General features: G+C 41.2%; 1 protein-coding gene across 2 annotated transcripts in view; it reads left to right on the forward strand.

Annotated features, from left to right (window-relative positions):
• Positions 1–17,784, forward strand: part of MRTFA (myocardin related transcription factor A) — a 203,289-nt gene that overhangs the window by 19,597 nt on the left and 165,908 nt on the right. The window contains exon 2 of one of the 2 annotated variants that reach the window (XM_040233243.1): positions 13,884–13,946. The exons of the other annotated variant lie outside the window; for it this stretch is intronic. The gene's annotated coding sequence lies outside the window, so the exon portion shown is untranslated. The remainder of the gene's footprint in view (positions 1–13,883; positions 13,947–17,784) is intronic. 2 annotated transcript variants of the gene reach the window in all.

Here is a 17,784-nt window from a genome sequence, read left to right on the forward strand (position 1 = left end):
TCATAGGATTGTGGTGAGATTAAATGAGATCACATATGAGAAACCCTTGGTGCTGCACCTGGCACATTGTAATTATCTGATAAGTGGCAGCTTTTATTAGTAGAGGGAGGTCAGCTGGCCAGCGGGCCATCAGTAGGCTTGGGACTTAAAAAAAACCCCTCATTTTGTCACTAATAAGCTGTGTAATATTAAATAAGTTTTTTAACATCTTTGAATTTTTTCCCTCTATAAGAGCATTAAGGTAGATGACCCCTAAAAAGCCCTTCTGTGATTTCATTTGATCCTTACATTTATCACGATGTTCATTCCAGCAGTCATAACCATTTCACACTGTCTCAACTTTAATTAGGGTAGGAGGTTGTTAATCTCGGTCTGAATCTCAGAAGCGTCTAAATGATAGAATTAATTTCAAAGAATGTTTTATAGAGAAGATCATCCCATTTCAAAAGTTAAACCATTAAAATAGTTGAAGATGCCTTTGCTCCTGCATGAGGTGTTTAGTAATGATCTAATACGCCAGGTTGCATGTGAGCACTCCGGGATCACAGACATGGAGGAATGCAGATCATAATGTAGATTGCAGTGACAGTTTGGTGGTTTTGCTGGGTTGTGTTGCAGTCGACTCTTAGACCTGCGTTAAAGATACCGTTTTGTCCATTGCTCTGCTGCTGACTGATGGAATAAATAAAATCATTTTTAAGAGAAGACTTTTGACTTGTAGCTCAGTAGGTAAAGAATCTGCCTGCAGTGCAGGAGACCCGGGTTCGATCTCTGGGTTGGGAAGATCCCCTGGAGAAGGAAATGGCAACCCACTCCAGTATCCTTGCCTGGAAAATCTCATGGACAGAGGAGCCTGGTGGGCTGCAGTCCATGGGGTTGCAAAGAGTCGGGCACGACTGAGCGACTAATGCTAACACTAACTTTGACTTCTGAAATGTTGCTGGCTGTGTCCCTGTTTTTCTTAGCAAATATGGGCCCAGATATTTAAACTCAGTCTGGCTGGATTTGAGAGGAAGAGAATTTCATTAGTTTTCCCAACTAAGAAAGATGGTATGACTCTATCCAACAGTTTTTTTTTTTTTTGTACAAATGATTCAGAGCAGAGAATGGAAGAAGCTTGTCTTTTGTCGAGCGTTTTATGCTAGCCGCTGTTTGGTGCTTTCGCGTGTGCTGCCTCATTCCATTTGTTGATGGAATAGTGTTGCTCAGTGTCACCACCCTAATCACTTACAGGCAGTCCTGCAATGGTCCTTTTTTGTGAGCCCCTGTAAGCTTTTCCTAGGGAGTCACTGCTGCTAACCCCAAGAAAGTATCAGTATACACTGCCTTCAAGGAGAAGCTCTTTTGGTTTCATTAAAGACAAATAACCTGGATGACTTTTGCCGTCAAACTCCCTGGACTCTTCAGAGGTGCTTGCCTGTGGTTTGCAAGTAGGAATCCTAAACATTTTCCTCGCTGAAGAAATAGTACAGTTGGTGATTAGACTCCCAGATGAAACACACACACGTATGTGTAAACTTGCTTATCTGTTAGTGCATCAGTCATGTGGAAGATGTTCTGTGATTTAGCTCTCTGCTTAAACAGTTGTTTAATGTAGGGGCCATGGAAGCCACTTAATAGTTGTGTGACCCTGAGCTAGCACCACTTTCTCTGGGCCTGTGTCCTTCTCAGTTAGAGGGGGATGTAGTTCTCTTGTAGGAATGACGTCGACGAGTGGCGTAACATAGGTGAAGCCCCACAGATGTCGGTGCTGTCCAGTGCTCCTCTGTCCATTCTGTTTTTGAAATAACAGTGAAATCTCTTTGAGCATAACTTGGTTTGTTAATGCCTTTGTCAAAGTTGCTTATTCACATGTCACAGGGCTTGACAGTGAAATTTATTTTTCTTTCCTTATCAATTACAAATGCTATTAGAAGTTTATTCTGGTTCAGACTTTGGAATGAGGAAAGTTTCTTAAAAGCAGAATTAAGTGAGTTTGCTTTAGACATCCTTCTGAGATGTAGCCAACTTGGACAGAATTAGAATTGCGTTCATAGTGGAGTTCCCACCTGGAACATAGTTGGCAATAAGAAAGGTTGTGCAATCACATGCCTTATCAGATGTTCAGTAAGTTTATTGTTGCCTGAAAAACTGGAGGAAGTTCCCTCCTCCTTTCTTTTCCGTCAAGAAGCTGATTGTGGATTAGGAGATGAGTAAATGAAAATGAATCTGACTTTGGCAATTGGAGAATGAGAAAAATACTAACCCCGGGCATCTAGGCTTGTTTCAGCTTCCCAGGGAGCTCCTCAGAGGTCTTGACCTATGGGTAGTAAGTGCTCAAAACAAAACAAAAACTGTAAAGTGGAGCCTGGACTTAGTAGGGTCATTTAAAGGATTTCAGGTTGATAATGGGGATGCAGAGGTGATTTTCACTGGCCAAATCAATTCCGATGTTTTGGTTTTACTCATCTAAAATTGAATGCATTCTTTCCAGAGTAGCAGGAATGATTGTAAAAACACAGATTGAATCCTGCCACTTTTCTGTGTGAAACCCTCACCTCCAGCTGTCTCCCATCACACTTAGAGTGGAATGGGCATTTCTTCCTGTGACCCGCATCCCATACACGCCTTGTCTGCGCTCACCTCACAGCTGGGCCCTTTCCCTCAGTCAGCCACGCAGTCATCCCTTGGTCTCTCTTCAGTTGTCCAGCTTTCCTTATCACCGTATTTAAAAAGTAGGCGCTTTCTGCCACAGAATTCCTTCTTTGTTCTCTTTTACAACCTGGTAACAATTTGTACTTAGTTTTCTTCTTGATGGCTGGCTTCCTTGCTTGTTTTTGTCTTTCTGTGCTCTGAGATTATGAACTCTATGAGGGCAGAGACCATGAGTTTTGTCTAGCACGTGTTGGCTTGTGGTAGGCTTTAAATAAATATTCGTTGAATGAATGGCAGTTTGATAATTTCTGCTTTACAGGGAAACAGGTGCTTTAGTTCATAAACGAGCGGACATCTTCTTGCTGATCTAAATCTACAAGATGGTAAAGGTCAACATGCGGCCTTTTTTAGGTGCTTTGTTTCCCTGGTTGCATTTTGTTTAAATTAATTCAGATGGTTCTTGGGAACTTTTTCCTGGCCAGAGTTGGATTAGCTCTTCTTCTTGTTTGGGCTGTGGCATTGTGTGCTCACCCCTTTCATGAAACAGGTTACCACTGGATTTTATCATTGTGTCCTCAGAACTCAGGTTGGTGCCTGGCACCTGCTAGCTGTGCTCAGTAAGTATTTGTTCAGTGAAAACTAAGTGTTAGAATTGAGATATATATATTAAGAAAAGAACAGTTTTTACTCTGGTAGATTATGGGGCTCATTGGTTCCAAGATTCACTTTGTTCTTTGTTACTCCGGTTCTCCAGATCATGACATAAGTTAAAAAAAAAAAAATCAAATCTGTATAATGGACTATATTTCAAAGGGAAGTCACTCAGTTGTGTCTGACTCTTTGTGACCCCATGGACTGTAGCCCACCAGGCTCTTCCCTCCATGGGATTCTCCAGGCAAGAGTACTGGAGTGGGTTGCCATTTCCTTCTCCAGGGGATCTTCCTGATGCAGGGATCAAACCCGGGTCTCCTGCATTCCAGGCAGACACTTTAACCTCTGAGCCACCAGGGAAGCCCATATTTCAAACACATGTATAAGTAAAGAGACTAATAAAATCAACCACCACCATGGATCTACCACCCAGCTTCAACAGTTATCAACACATGACCAATATTGTTTAACCTTACTCCCCTCTTCTGCCTCAGTATTTAAAAACAAATCCCAGACATTATATCATTTCATCTGTAAATACTTCAGAAGGGTATAATCAATTTAAGAACCAGCTAACTTTTGGAAAAACCTGACAGAAAAATTCCATTTGCCTCCTTGAATCTAACTGTAGATGCCAGCTGGTGAATTTCCATGTGCTAAACCACTCCCAAGGCCTGACTCATTATTGAAAGCATATACTGCATTGTAATTGCTGAGATAGCAGCAGTTTGCTGAGATATGTTATCCTGGTGAAGTATGTTTCTATTGGATGTAGAGAGATTACAAATAAGTGAAAACAAGTGAAATAAGTGAAAATAAGTCGGAGATAAGTTTTTTCCTTTTGTTATTGTTCAGCGTTCAGTTGCTGCCCTATGAACTGCAGTATGCCAGACTCCCCTGTCCTTCAGTATCTCCTAGAGTTTGCTCAAACTCATGTCTGTTGAGTCAGTGAGACTGTCTAACCATCCAACCCTTTGCTTCCCTCTTCTCCTTTTGCCTTCTATTTTTCCCAGCATCAGGGTCTTTTCCAGTGAGTCAGCTTTTCACATCAGGTGGCCAAAGTAGTGGAGCTTCAGCTTTAGCATCAATCTTTCCAATGAATATTCAGGGTTGATTTCCTTTAGGATTGACTGGTTTGATCTCCTTGTAGTCCGAGGGACTCTCGAGTATTTTCCAGCTCCAGAGTTAGAAAGCATCAATACTTGGGTGCTCGGCTTTCTTTATTGTCCAACTCTCATGTCCATACATGACTGCTGGAAAAACCATGGTGGTTTACTCGATTAAGTCGTGTCCAGCTCTAGAAACCCCATGGACTGTAGCCTGCCAGGCTCCTCTGTCCATGGAATTCTCCAGGCAAGAATACTGGAGTGGGTTGCCATTTCCTTCTCGAAGGGCTCTTCCCGACCCAGGAATTGAACCCGGCTCTCCTGCCTTGCAGGCAGATTCTTTACCGACTGAGCTGCAAGGGAAGCCCATAGCTTTGACTGTACCGACCTTTGTTGGCAAAGTGATGTTTCTGTTTTTACCTTTGGAGATGTGTAAAGACAGATACTTTTGACACGGTGCTTTACAGGCCTTTGAGATTCTATCTGGAAGATGAAGATGAAGTATGGTGTATGGATTAACAATTTCCCACAGTACTTTGTGGCTGGATTCCTGAGAGTCACAATTAGCCATAAAATGGAAAGTAAGAGTGCTGGGAGACTTAGACCTGGAAGGACTCCTAAAGCCTTGGTAGGTGGAAGGGTTAGAACTTGAGCCAGCAGAAAAGACACACGGCTTGGAAGTGGTTATGGTTAGTTTTATTCTAGAAGTTAAAGTTGTAGCTCTCTTAGATCTCTGTAAATAGCCTAGGTGAAATAAAATTTCCTTTAGGACAGGAAGAGAAGGCACTGTTTTCTTTCAGCAAATATTTTAAAGGATTAAGTACTATTTTTTAAAAATTTGGAGATTGGCACCGAGTGAATGGTTGGACTGGAACAGTGTTTTCCTGTGATTCCAATGTTTAGTGGAAAAGAAATGGAAGGGGGGTTGCAAATGATCATAACAGCCTGTAACTACTTTGGTGTTTTAGGTGATGTTTTAGTTGCTGAGTGAAGTCCAGCTTTTTGCGACCCCATGCACTGTAGCCCACCAGGCTCCTCTGTTCATGAGGTTTCCCAGGCCACAGTACTGGAGTGGGTTGCCATTTCCCTCTCCAGGGGTTCTTCCTGACCCTGGGATCAAACCCAAGGTCTCCTGCAGGTAGATTCATCACCGAGCCCCCTGGGAAGCCCAGCTGCTTGCTTTAACAAACCACACGAGAGAACAAGACCCTGACTCTGAGGGGCTTCAAGGCCTGGCCCTGCAAGGGTCGCAGCCTCGCTTTCTCCTTGCCCTGAAGCACCAGATGAGTCTTCTGTTTGTAGCATTGGTAGGAGAGGGTGAGTGTAGTGATCCCAGGATGATTCTTGGCAATTTATTTTGAAAATCTGCTTTTTCATTCCTGCCTTTGTACTCCCATAACCATTAGTTAATGCCTGTAATAAAAAGTACGTAGCACACAATGCCTCGAATAGGGATTTTGTCATAATCATCTGTGTATCCTTAGCGACTAGCACATGGTCACTTGGAAAATATTTGTTGACACATGATGGTCCGTTTCCAGCCCCGAGATGATGTGATTTTTCAGTTTCTCCTGGGCCTTGACTCAGAACGCGGGAGTCACGCTAGCTCTGTGCAGGCCCCTCTCTCCGTTGTCCAGCCAAGGTGTGTTTGTCCTCAGGCTCTGGTCTGTTCTCTTCTCTGGGGACCTTCTAGGGAGCAGAAGAAGAGAAAATCTTGTGTTTGGAACAAGGGGAGCCTGTGAGACTGAAGGTGATCGGTCATGTTAGGGTCACTGGGCTCTTCCAGCTGCCATCTGGATGAAGAACTCAGTGCTGGATGAAGAATTCAGATGCCAGGAGCTCATTGCGTTTATCATTCTTCCCCATTTGCTGTGATTTGACCCCATGCCTGAAACTGTGGTGTGGAATAGATTTCAGTCTCAATCTGCCCCCGCCACTTCTGATCCCCTTTATCCTCATCTGCCTTTTCCTTTTCTTCCCTAAAGCACTCATTACATTTGAAGATCTGTGCAGTTTACTTCTTACATTTATTATTATGCTTTATGTCTCTGTCAGAATATAAGCTCCAGGAGAACAAGGATCTGTCTTTCTCGGTCAGTGATGTGTCTTTGCAGCTGCAGTGCCTGCATGTAGTAGGCCTTCACTAAATAATTGTTGAATAAATAAATGAACCGTGAGCTACTGAGACTGTGTCTTTTGCTTAAATCAATGTTTTTGAAGTACCTAGAGCCTATACCAACAAAGCGGTTTATATATTTGAATATATCACCAGTAACATCTCCTCACAGTCATTCTGGAAGATAGGTGGTATTATCTTTTTTTTTTTTTTAAGCATCTCTGGGCCTCAGAGAAGCTGAGCAGTTTATTCCAAGATTCCAATGAAGGTTGGAACTGATGTACAAATCCAGATCTGACTCCAAAGCCTACGTTCTCTGCTGCCATCTTATATCTTCTTAAACCATTCATTCAGTAAATATTTATCTAGTGCCTACCAGGTCCTAGGCACCTTAGGCAGTCAAATAGCAGTTTATTGTGGGATACTAACCAAAGTCTTTTAAATTTTGTCATCTTTGTTGTATTCTTTATGAGCGATGAGAGGTTTAATGTGTTTATTTTATTTATCTGCAAGCTCTGCTTAAATGCAGGTAAAATTAGGCATGAAAATGCCTCTGATAAAACTTTGGTTATCCAGAGATCAATTTGCTGTCATTTTCAAGCATCCAGAAGAGTTCTGAATGCAAAATTAAGAAAAAGAAAAGCAAGTGCCTTAGATAGTCAAGAAAGAAAGAATTTTCGAGCATGTTGACAATTCCTGCGAAGACTTGAATGCCAAAAGTGCTGTGAGTAGTCACTTCTTCCAGAAATTGAAGGAGCTTGTTGATTAAACTGGCAATGTCTAGTTATAAATAGGTCAGCATTTCTTGAGAAGAAAGCCAAAAAACCTAGGTGGAAGGATATTAAGACATGCAGAGAAGGCAGAGTGGAGAATGGTGGTAGTCAGAGTAAGTGAGGTTTGAAGTGACTGGGACTCAGAATGAGTGGTGGACTCTTGAGAACCTTGATGAAAAGCCAGATGAGACACTTTGTGGGTCAGGGTTGGACCAGTGCCATAGGAACACCTTCAAATGCAAAGTGTTTTGAAGCCACAGATATAAGAATCCTCTCCTTTGAATGCAAATGAAAACCGCAGTGAGATACCACTTCACATCCTTTAGGATAACTATTACCAAAAACTCTGAGGAGGAAAAACTGGAACCTCGGTATCCCAGTTGTAACACGGTGTAGCCACTGCGGAAAACAGTTTTGTGGTTCTTCAGAAAGTTAAGCACAGAACTGCCATAGGTACAAGCAATTCTACTTCTAAGCAAATACCCAAAAGAATTGAAAGAAGGGACTTACACTTATACACCAGTGTTCACAGGAGCATTGTTCATAGTAGTTACAAGATAGAAACAACCCAGATGTCCCTCCACTGGTGAGTGGATAAATGAAATGTGCTCTGTGCACACAATGGAATATTGTTCTGCCTTCAGAAAGAAGGAAATTCTGAAACAACATACAACGTGGGAAGCTTGAATATAACTACGCTGAGTTTTGAAGCCAGGCACAAAAGGACAAATATTGTATGATTTCTCTCACAGGAAGTACCTGGAATAGGTAAATTCATAAAGACAGAAAGTAAAATAGTGTTAGCAGGAGCTCAAGGGAGGGGAGATGGGGCATTACTGTGTAATGAGTACAGAGTTACTGTTTGGGATGATGAAAAAGTTTTGGAGGTGAATAGTGGTGATGGTCCCACAACATTGTAAATCTAATGTCCCTGAATTTTACAGTTAAAAATGGTTAAAATGGTAAACTTTATGTCTTGTATGTTTTACCATGGGCTTCCCAGGCGGCACAGTGGTAAAGAAATCCACCTGCCAACGCAGGAGATGGGTTTGATCCCTGGTTTGGGAAGATCCCCTGAAGGAGGAAATGGCAACCCACTCTAGTATTCTTGCCTGGAAAATCTTCTGGACAGAGGAGCCTGGTGGGTTACAGTCCATGGGGGTCACAGTCGGACACAACTTAGTGAATAAACAACAGCAACGATATTTTACCATGCATGTTTAAAGAAACCTCTCCTCTTGTGTGTGTACTTGAGTGGAAGTGTGTGTGGCGAGGGTACAAATGTGCGGCGCCACAGTGAGGCCCGGTCTCCACGTTCAGTGATGGTGGAGATGTGCTGTCTCTGGGGTGATAACCATGACGTCATTTTACTGCAGCCGTATTTGTAAGCACAGGAGAGTGAGCTAGTTGTTAAGAAAGTGTTAACTGACAAGACACTTGATATCCTTTCTTGAAAGAAGTACTGGGGGACTGGGTGGGAAAGAGACCTACTTTTCATGATCCTTTCAATGTGCTGCGAGGTTTTTTAAAACCGTAGTTGTGTATTACCTATTTTGAAAAATTAAAATAATTTATTATGGAGAAAAAGCAAGGAGTAATAAATTATTCATTTTATTCTGTTTAAGAAAATAGGAATGTACGCATTTATTAAAACTTGCTGCAGAGGTGTTAGAGTCAGGTTTGAGATCTAAACAATGATTAGAACTCAGAGACAAATGGACTCCTCCTCTGCAAATCCACTTGTAGTAGGGCTTTGTTGTGATTTACTCTCCAACCATCATCTCTGTCAGTACCACCTTACAGTTTTAGGAGAATCACATAAGAGAATAGATGTCCAGACACCTGGAAAGCTATAAAGTGAGTTTTGCTTTGCAGTTTCAAAAAGTAATCACTGTATCTGCCCATCTGGAGCTATGACTTCAGTCTTCTTACACAGTGAGATAGGAGATGTTTCCATGACTTGTTATGGGGTGCTGGCAGGGGAAGATGAAACTGGGAACTTTCATAGAGTTGGAAACTCCCCATCTGCATGGAGGGTTTGAGATTTTAGTTTTTTATTTGTAAGTTATGTCTATGTTCTAGTGCCTTACCAAGGGATTCCTAGGTGGTGCAGTGTAAAGAATCCACCTGCCAATGAAGGAGACTCAAGAGATGGGGGTTTTATCCCTGGCTTGGGAAGATCCCCTGGAGTAGGAAATGGCAACCCACTGGAGTATTCTTGCCTGGAGAATCCCATGGACAGAGGAGCCTGATGGGCTACAATCCAGGGGGTCGCAGAGTTGGGTAGGACTGAGTGAGTGAGCATGTACACACAGGCATGTGTTAGGTTGGATGCTGCAGCTATGTTGATAGTTGGACTCATAGATCTTATTCCCTTCCTCCATCATATATGTGTATGTATAGTACCTATGGTTTTGCTTCTTTTCCCCTCTTGTCATCTTAATTAAATGTTATCTTAAATGTTATTTAAATTTTCTGTCCAAGTTAAGTTGATAATAGGAAAGGAAGGGCTTTTGGTGCATGTGAAAGGCTGCAGAGTATCTGGCTCCTCATGTTTCTAGTCTCTTCTAGAGGAGGTTATAGACTTGTCTGGGAACAGTGGTCTTTCTTGATTCTCACTTTGAGGCTCTCTAGTATTAATAGTTCCAGCTAGTACCAGCACTTTGAGGGGGCTGCATGGACTGACATTTCTCACTTCCTTTCTTGTTCCAGGAGGCCCAATCCACTTAATACTCTTATCTTTGGAAGTGGAATCAGGCAAAAATCAGGTTTAGATTTTTCTTTCAGATGTTCAGTTTGAGGAGGTGTAACCATACCTTGTAGAGGAGCGTGTGTGAAAACTATAGTTCATTTATTAAATTGAAAATTGTTTTTCTCCTCCTTTTTTGATATCAGAGAAACATTTATATTGATTTTCCTTCTTTTCATTTTCCTTCCATTTTATTTTTGTTACTTTTCTTCTATTTTTTGCATCTCTTTCCCCCCAAATTAAAATGAGACAATTGCATTCTTTCAAAAGAAATGTTTGTTTGAAAGATGACCGTGGATTCTGTGAAATTACTTTCTTTTTTTGGTAGGAAGTTTATGTTTTAAAAGATAAGGATAATGTCGTCTTAGATTGTAAAAATTATTCCCATACCCTTTGGAACGTGAGAAAAACTTTTTAAAGTTAAACTCCTAGCAAAGATTCTGTGTAAGCAGGTATTGAGCCAAAAGCATTGAAAATAACTGCTGTAATTTTTCTGTTGCTCAAGTTTTTAAGGGACAGCATTTTCACATCTTTAGGGCGCAAATTTAATTTTAAATTCTTTTCAGTTAGTGAATAAGTGTAGGTATTTAAACTTTTCTTTCATTGTAATTTCCAAAACATGTTCTGTCTTGATAAAACGGTGTGTTAGGTAGTATGCAGTAGAATAAATTAATTGGATTAGTAATCAGATTCTGGTCCCAGTCTTCCTGTTATCAGGTCATTGAACTCTTTCTGCTCTGGTTCCCCAACTGAAATGGAAGGAATCGGATGTGTGGGCTTGTGAGGTTTATTTATAAAAATTTAGTCATTCCAATTTTATTGGCATTTTTCTAAAGCTGATAGAAGAGTAAAAAAGTTCTGCTTATAATACTGTTCATATAAAGCACTTAATTTGTTTCAATATGAAGTAAGTTAGACTGGATTCTGAAGGGGTTTAGTCAGTGGATGACTAAAACAACTTTTTTATGAGATGGTCTCATGTAGAAATCAGTTTCAAAATACTTTCTCTGACAACTTGGAACTTAAAAACCGGGATCTCATTTTAAGTGAGATTAATCATTGTAAGAAATCTGTCATTAGCACATATCTTATTTCTATTATGATATTTTAAAAATAGTAACTCGAAACTATTTAGTTGACTTTTCTGCTATGGCTTTCATTGAAATACTATTGCTATAGTCATTCTCCCTGTCTGAGTTCCTTTTCCTGAGAATAAAGGATTGAGCTCATACCTTTGCACAACTATCTAGAGAGTATTTTAAGCTTGGCATGTTCAAACCTGGCTGACTCAATTAGTATGTGGACAAACTAGCACATTAGAACATTTTTTAAGTTCCAAGCCACAAATTGTGCTTTCACAGACCTGTATAAAATGAATACTTAAGCCTTGAATAGCACAGACATTCAAAATGCCCCTTGCCGTGGTGACTGATTGCCAGGGAGGCTCCTGCTTGGCCGGCACGTTTCTTCCTCTGCTGGAAGCAGTGTCAGGAGCAGAGTCTAGAGAGGGTCTGGTCCTTGGGCACTCTGCTACCCTCTGCTTTGGGCAGAGAGAAAGGCTGCTGTCTTACTTCTTAAACTCTTACCATATGGAAAGTTTCTATAAATAAACCTTGGATTTATGATTGGTCTTCTAAATTTGTAACCTCTACCATCTGTGACTAAATCCAGTATAAATACCTATTTAAACATACATACGTCTTCCCAGGTGGCTCAGCAGTAAAGAATCCTCCTGCTGAGCAAGAGACATGAGTTCCATCCCTGGGTTGGGAAGATCTCCTGGAGAAGGAAATGGCAACCTGCTCCAGTATTCCTGCCTGGAAAATCCTATGGACAGAGTAGTCTGGCAGACTACAGTCCATGGGGTCATAAAGAGTTGGACACGCCTTAGAGACTAAACAACTGCATTCAAAGTTGGATCATGTCAGTGAAAAAGATCACCATCCACAATATCTAAATAGTCAATTCACTTAATTTTACCTTTGTCCACTGACATGGATGAGGACCTCATTTTTTTATCAAGCAGAAACTAGTCAGCTGGTTGTGTTTGGTGAATCCACTTTGAATTTTTTGTACATGAATTGTTGGTATAATTATGTAGCATACATATTTATGAAGATGTTAAAGTACATTAAATTTCTGACAAACTGAATTGTTTAAATGTACTAAATGACTGACTTTTTAGTCTTTTTAATATTTGAATTTTTAGCTGCTCCATGGGGCATGTGGAATCTTAGTTTCTCTGACCAGGAATTGAACCTATGCCCGCTGCGGTGGAAGTGCAGAGTCTTAACCATTGGACCACCACCAAAGTCCTGATTTTTTAGCAGAATCCTATCGTTATTCATTTTGTAAATTTGAGTCTGTCGGACCTTCAGTCAACAAGTGCATAATGGGCACCTGTTACGTGCCAGACACTAGGTCTTGGGGGATATAGAGTCATATAAAAGATGTTACCTGATCAAGTAAGAGATGAGCAGAAAAGAAACCTGAGGACAGGAGAATCTTGTATCGCCCTAGTGGAGAAATGGACAAATGCCACTCCATGCAGGTGTGGCAGAGAGGTCAGTAGATTAGCTCTGGAGAATTGGAAAAGGCTATAGAAAAATGTTTCAGTGGAATCCTGAATAATAGTATTTATAACAGAGGTTATATTTTATTGAGTACCTACTCTGTACTAGGATTAGTTAATGTTACCTACCAGGGAAAAAGTCTGGGGTTGGGGAGTGGGGGAACTTTCAAAGCAATAGGAGAAACAACAGAGCTATCAAAGATTGTGTGTTCTAGAAGGAATAAGTTGGGCATGATTAATGAGGAGGGGGAGAGAGGCCAGTGGACAAGGGCAAAGGCTGGTGAGACTGGGTGGGATCAGATGATAAAGGACCCAGACTGTCTCTTCCGTCATGGGTTTGTTCTCATTTCCATGCCCATAGGGCGTTTCTCCTGTCTGCCTTTTTTTTTTTTTTTAAAGTCCAACTTTAGGGCACTTCTGTGAAGCTTTCCTTGGCTTTCCCCAAAGGTTATTGATTTTTTTTTTAAACTGAATGATTGCACAGAGAGTGTACATTGTAATAGGACATTCCATTTCTTGGACTGTTTCTTGGATTTAGTATGGTCTCCCCAACTAGTTTCTCAACTCCTGTAGGACAGAGACTGAATCCTGTTGAACACCTGGGTATAGTGCTCAGCTCACCATGGGGACTTAAGAAATATAAAATGAATGGATAAATATGGAACATTTTATAAACATCAACCATTGAGACAGCCCAGCAACAGTGGTTGAGATTGCCTACATTTAAAAAATTTTTTGAGATTGCCTGCATTTTTAAGATGCATTTCTTAACACTAGTAAGAGCAGTTTTCAGAGGTACAGGTCAGTTGTCGTTTGTATGTAAAACTAGTTGATCAATATCTCATAGGGTTGTGAGAATTAAATTAATTAGTACATTTAAGCACTTAGAATAGTGCCTAGCATATAGTTAGTGTTCAATCAGTGTTACCTGTATCTAACTCCATGTTCAGTTCAGTTCAGTCGCTCAGTCGTGTCTGACTCTTTGTGACCCCATGAATCGCAGCACGCCATCGCAGCCTGTCCGTCACCAACTCCTGGAGTTTACCCAGAGTCATGTCCATCGAGTCGGTGATGCCATCCAGCCATCTCATCCTGTGTTGTCCCCTTCTCCTCCTGCCCCCAATATCTGGGCCTTTTTGCCAGTGACACTCAGCTACTGTTGTGGGTGTAGAGAGAATAGGAAGCAGATAAATAGCTGGTCAACTCTGAAACCAAACATCTTGTAGGAACTGGAAGAACTGCTTATATGGCATGAACTTTTATTTTTCTGTTTGTGTTTTAGTGATCGAAGGGGTATGATTGGCATGGAATTGAATTTCATCTGTCTGTGGGAGTTGTAAACAAGGTAGGTCCCAGGTTTATTTACACTTTCCTGCCTTCTTTTCTAAGGTGTTTGTTAGTATTTGATTGATTGAATTTGGTTATTATTTAGGGAAGTACTCATCGTGGCCCCGTAATGGCCCTATGATAGTTTGTCTAGTGTTGTGGGCTACATCTAGGGTCTTGTCAGAGGGTATTGAATGCCAGTAAGCAGCACAACCAAATTAAAATTCTGGTAGTCATAGAACTGAACCATGAAAACACACACAAGCACACACACTCCCACGCACATACACCCCCACGCACACACACACAGCCACAGCCACACCCACACACCCACACACACCCACACCCACACCCACACACGGCCACACCCCCCCACCGCCCCACTCCCCATGACCCACTCCTGAGGAGCCACAGGTTCTTGTATTAGAGCCATTATATAAACTAGCTTGGGGTAGTGGGGGATGACAGGCCAGCTAATTCTTCTGATCACTAAAATTCAGCAGCATATGTGAATGGTGATTAGATGCAATCAAAGGGCTTATCGTGACAGTGGCCAGGCCATGCTGACAGCTGTAACTCCAGCCAGTTATTGCTGACAACTATAAATTTTGTTACTGATGACAGAATCGTCTGTCTGTAACCACTGAGTTTGATTTGACACAGCTTGCTTGTGTTCCTGTCTTAAGCTCTGGAGCCTGAACAAAAGTACACCAGTTATGACTGACTTATTTATCTGCCTTGTATCAGATGCCCACAAAAAGTTATAGACGGCAGCTTCGTGCAGCTCTGCAAGCCTATTTCTGGCAGAACATTTCCTGTCAAAGCAGAGATGAGTGGCGTTGCGTGTAGCTTTAGTTCTCCGTATTCTCAGGTGTGTGGAGACCCCTTTCCTCATTGGGGCAGGAGCCTTGGATCATTTGGAGGGTGAAACCAATGGCAGGACTCTCCACGATCTTCCAACCAGGAATCCTGTGAACTTGACCATGGAGTTCTGTGGGCTGATGACAGTAATTTGGGCTCTTGCTGCACCTGCACTTAGAACAGAACAGGTTCTTGAGACTGGCTTCCAGTCACAAAGAACAGGAACGGCTGATACCTTGCTACAGGGAAAAACAGTTGAGCCACTTCTTACAGCAGAAGGAAGGGAGGCAGAGAGAGTAAAATTTAACTTTTGCAGAACAGCCTTCATCATCATCTGGTGCCTGAATTTTCAGAGTCTGATCTAGGTGTGCAGTCAGGAAATTATCTTTTTTTATTTGCCTGCTTTGTATTGCGGTACAATGAACAGGAACTATTTTTGGAAATACTCTAAGAATTAATGGAAAGGAAAGAAACATTTATTGAATGCCTACTGAAGGTTAGGCATGGTACTATAAACTTTAAAGTTCATCAGTATTATAATTTTTCAAGTCTAGATGGATTAACACCATGAATATCACTCTCTTGAACTATTTTGACTCTTATACACAGAGGAGGTAGAATTATACATTAATAGGTTATTTCATTTGTATCTGCTGGAACATTCTTTTATGGAGGAAGAGAGAAAATCCCTACATGGCATGGCTTTTTGTTTTTTTTTCCTGGGCTTGCTACTGATTTAGCCAAAGTCAGAGAGGAGACACACAGGTCTGAAATTAGAGACACCTGTGCTGTTTTGGAAGCTGAGACTTGACCCAGGATTTGCTGGAGTTGGTGCCAGGGAGGTCAGAGTAGGTTAATATTTTCATAGCTCAAAGCAAATGTGAATTATGGTTGTTTGTAGGGGCATTTTTGCTTGATCTTTGTAATTACAAATAGGGTAAATATTTTAAAATACAATACTGCTGTTTTGGGAAACTTCTGCAAAAGTCCCTGAACCAATGCAAATTAATAATTTCCAAAAATACCAAAAAATACCCCGTGTGGATGTTTTGACTGACAGAGGGAATTGACTGATTGTCATCAGACATGTAAAGAAATTACCATAGGTTCTTTTAAAACAATTTGATTTTCTGCTTTCAAATTTAAAAAAAATTCTTCCCAGAGGAGCTACCATCTCTGTATCTCAGCACATGCAATAATGTGAGATTAGAATAAATTGTTATTCTCTTCTGGGGAAAGGAAGGTAAGGAGGATAGGAAAGTAAGTTGAAGTGTTCCTTCTCCTTAATTCCACATTGAAGATTTCGAATCTATAGTCTTTATACTCTTAAGATAGAAAGATTTTGTGGTCTTTGCCAGGTCTGTAGTTACCCAGAGATACAATACTGTTCTTTATTGGGCTGAAGTGAAAACATTAGTGTTTCTTAATCTATGAAAAATTTCCTTTTTATTTTCCTGTCAAATGAATTACTGTACTTTTCCTCTTGGCTACTTCCTTTCTTTAGTCAGAGAAACTCTAATAGTATAATTTCCCCTCCATACTTCAGCAAACAAATACCACTTTAAAAAAAAACAACACCCAGCCTTATTGAGGCCTAATTTATATACTGCAAAATTTGTCTTTTTGAAGTATACAATTGAATGATTTTCAGCAGATTTGTAGAGTTGTGTAATCATTGCATGACAGGGGTACTTTTCCAGCACCCCAAAAAGATCTCTTGTAAACACCACTTTTTAATTTTCTTTAAAGTCATTCATAAATTTTGTTAAGTTCTGCACCAAATTTAATCTTCCTATGAAGTTTCCTAGCATTCTATCGCATGTGTTCTTACCCCCTTTTATTTTTATATTAGTTTCTTATTTCTCACGTCAAATTTAACCATCTTTTTGTCATTTTAAGACCATTCTCTCACAACTTTTAAAATTGGAGAAATTTCCCCATACCAGAGGCCTCTGCGTTTCCCTTCTCGGACAGGTTATGAAGGAGTAGAGTCTGTATTTGTTGCTGTCACTTCCCTGTCTCCGTTCACTTTTTAACCAGCTGCAGTTGTTCGCTGCACATTGTGCCAGCCCTGAGGGTGTTCTGTGTGTTTCAGTGGGGAGGGGTGCTGAAGTCCAGCCTGAGCCCTGCTTATCAATCTGTGTGCCCACCCGAAGAATATGTCTGTTTTGAGTTTGCATTTAGGTACCCTGTGGTCTCACTGAAGTCACCAGTCACTATTTTTTCCATATTGCCAAACCAGTGAATCCTTTATTTTTTTAATTAAAAAATATTTGGCTGCGATGGGTCTTAGTTGCGGCAGGGGAGATCTTTAATTGCAGCATACAAACTTTTAGTTGTGGCTTGTGGGATCTAGTTCCCTGACCAGGGATCAAACCCTTGCCTTGGAAGCGCAGAGTCTTAGCCACTGGGCCACCAGGAAAGTCCCAAATCAGTGAATATTTCTTTCTTCATATTAATTGATTCATCAGGTATTTGTTGAGCACCTTCTGTGTGCCAGGCACTGTGTTGGAGAAGGACCCCTCTGAGGCATTTGACACTTTTATACACACAACACACAGACACACATACAGACACACACAGACACACCCACACACACACCCACACCCCCCCCACACACACCCCTTTTATATATGTTGGGGAAGGACCCGTCTGAGGCATTTGACACTTTTATACACACAACACACAGACACACAGAAACACATACAGACACACGCACGTGCGCACACACACACACACACACACCCCTTTTATATATGTTGGGGAAGGACCCGTCTGAGGCATTTGACACTTTTATACACACAACACACATACAGACACACACACACAGACACACACACACACAGACACACACACACGCACCCCTTTTATATATGTTGGGGAAGGACCCGTCTGAGGCATTTGACACTTTTATACACACAACACACACACAGACACACATACAGACACACACACACACACAGACACACACACACACAGACACACACACACGCACC

The sequence above is a fragment of the Oryx dammah genome, unplaced genomic scaffold, assembly GCF_014754425.2.
Source record: "Oryx dammah isolate SB20612 unplaced genomic scaffold, SCBI_Odam_1.1 HiC_scaffold_29, whole genome shotgun sequence".
Taxonomy (NCBI): domain Eukaryota; kingdom Metazoa; phylum Chordata; class Mammalia; order Artiodactyla; family Bovidae; genus Oryx; species Oryx dammah.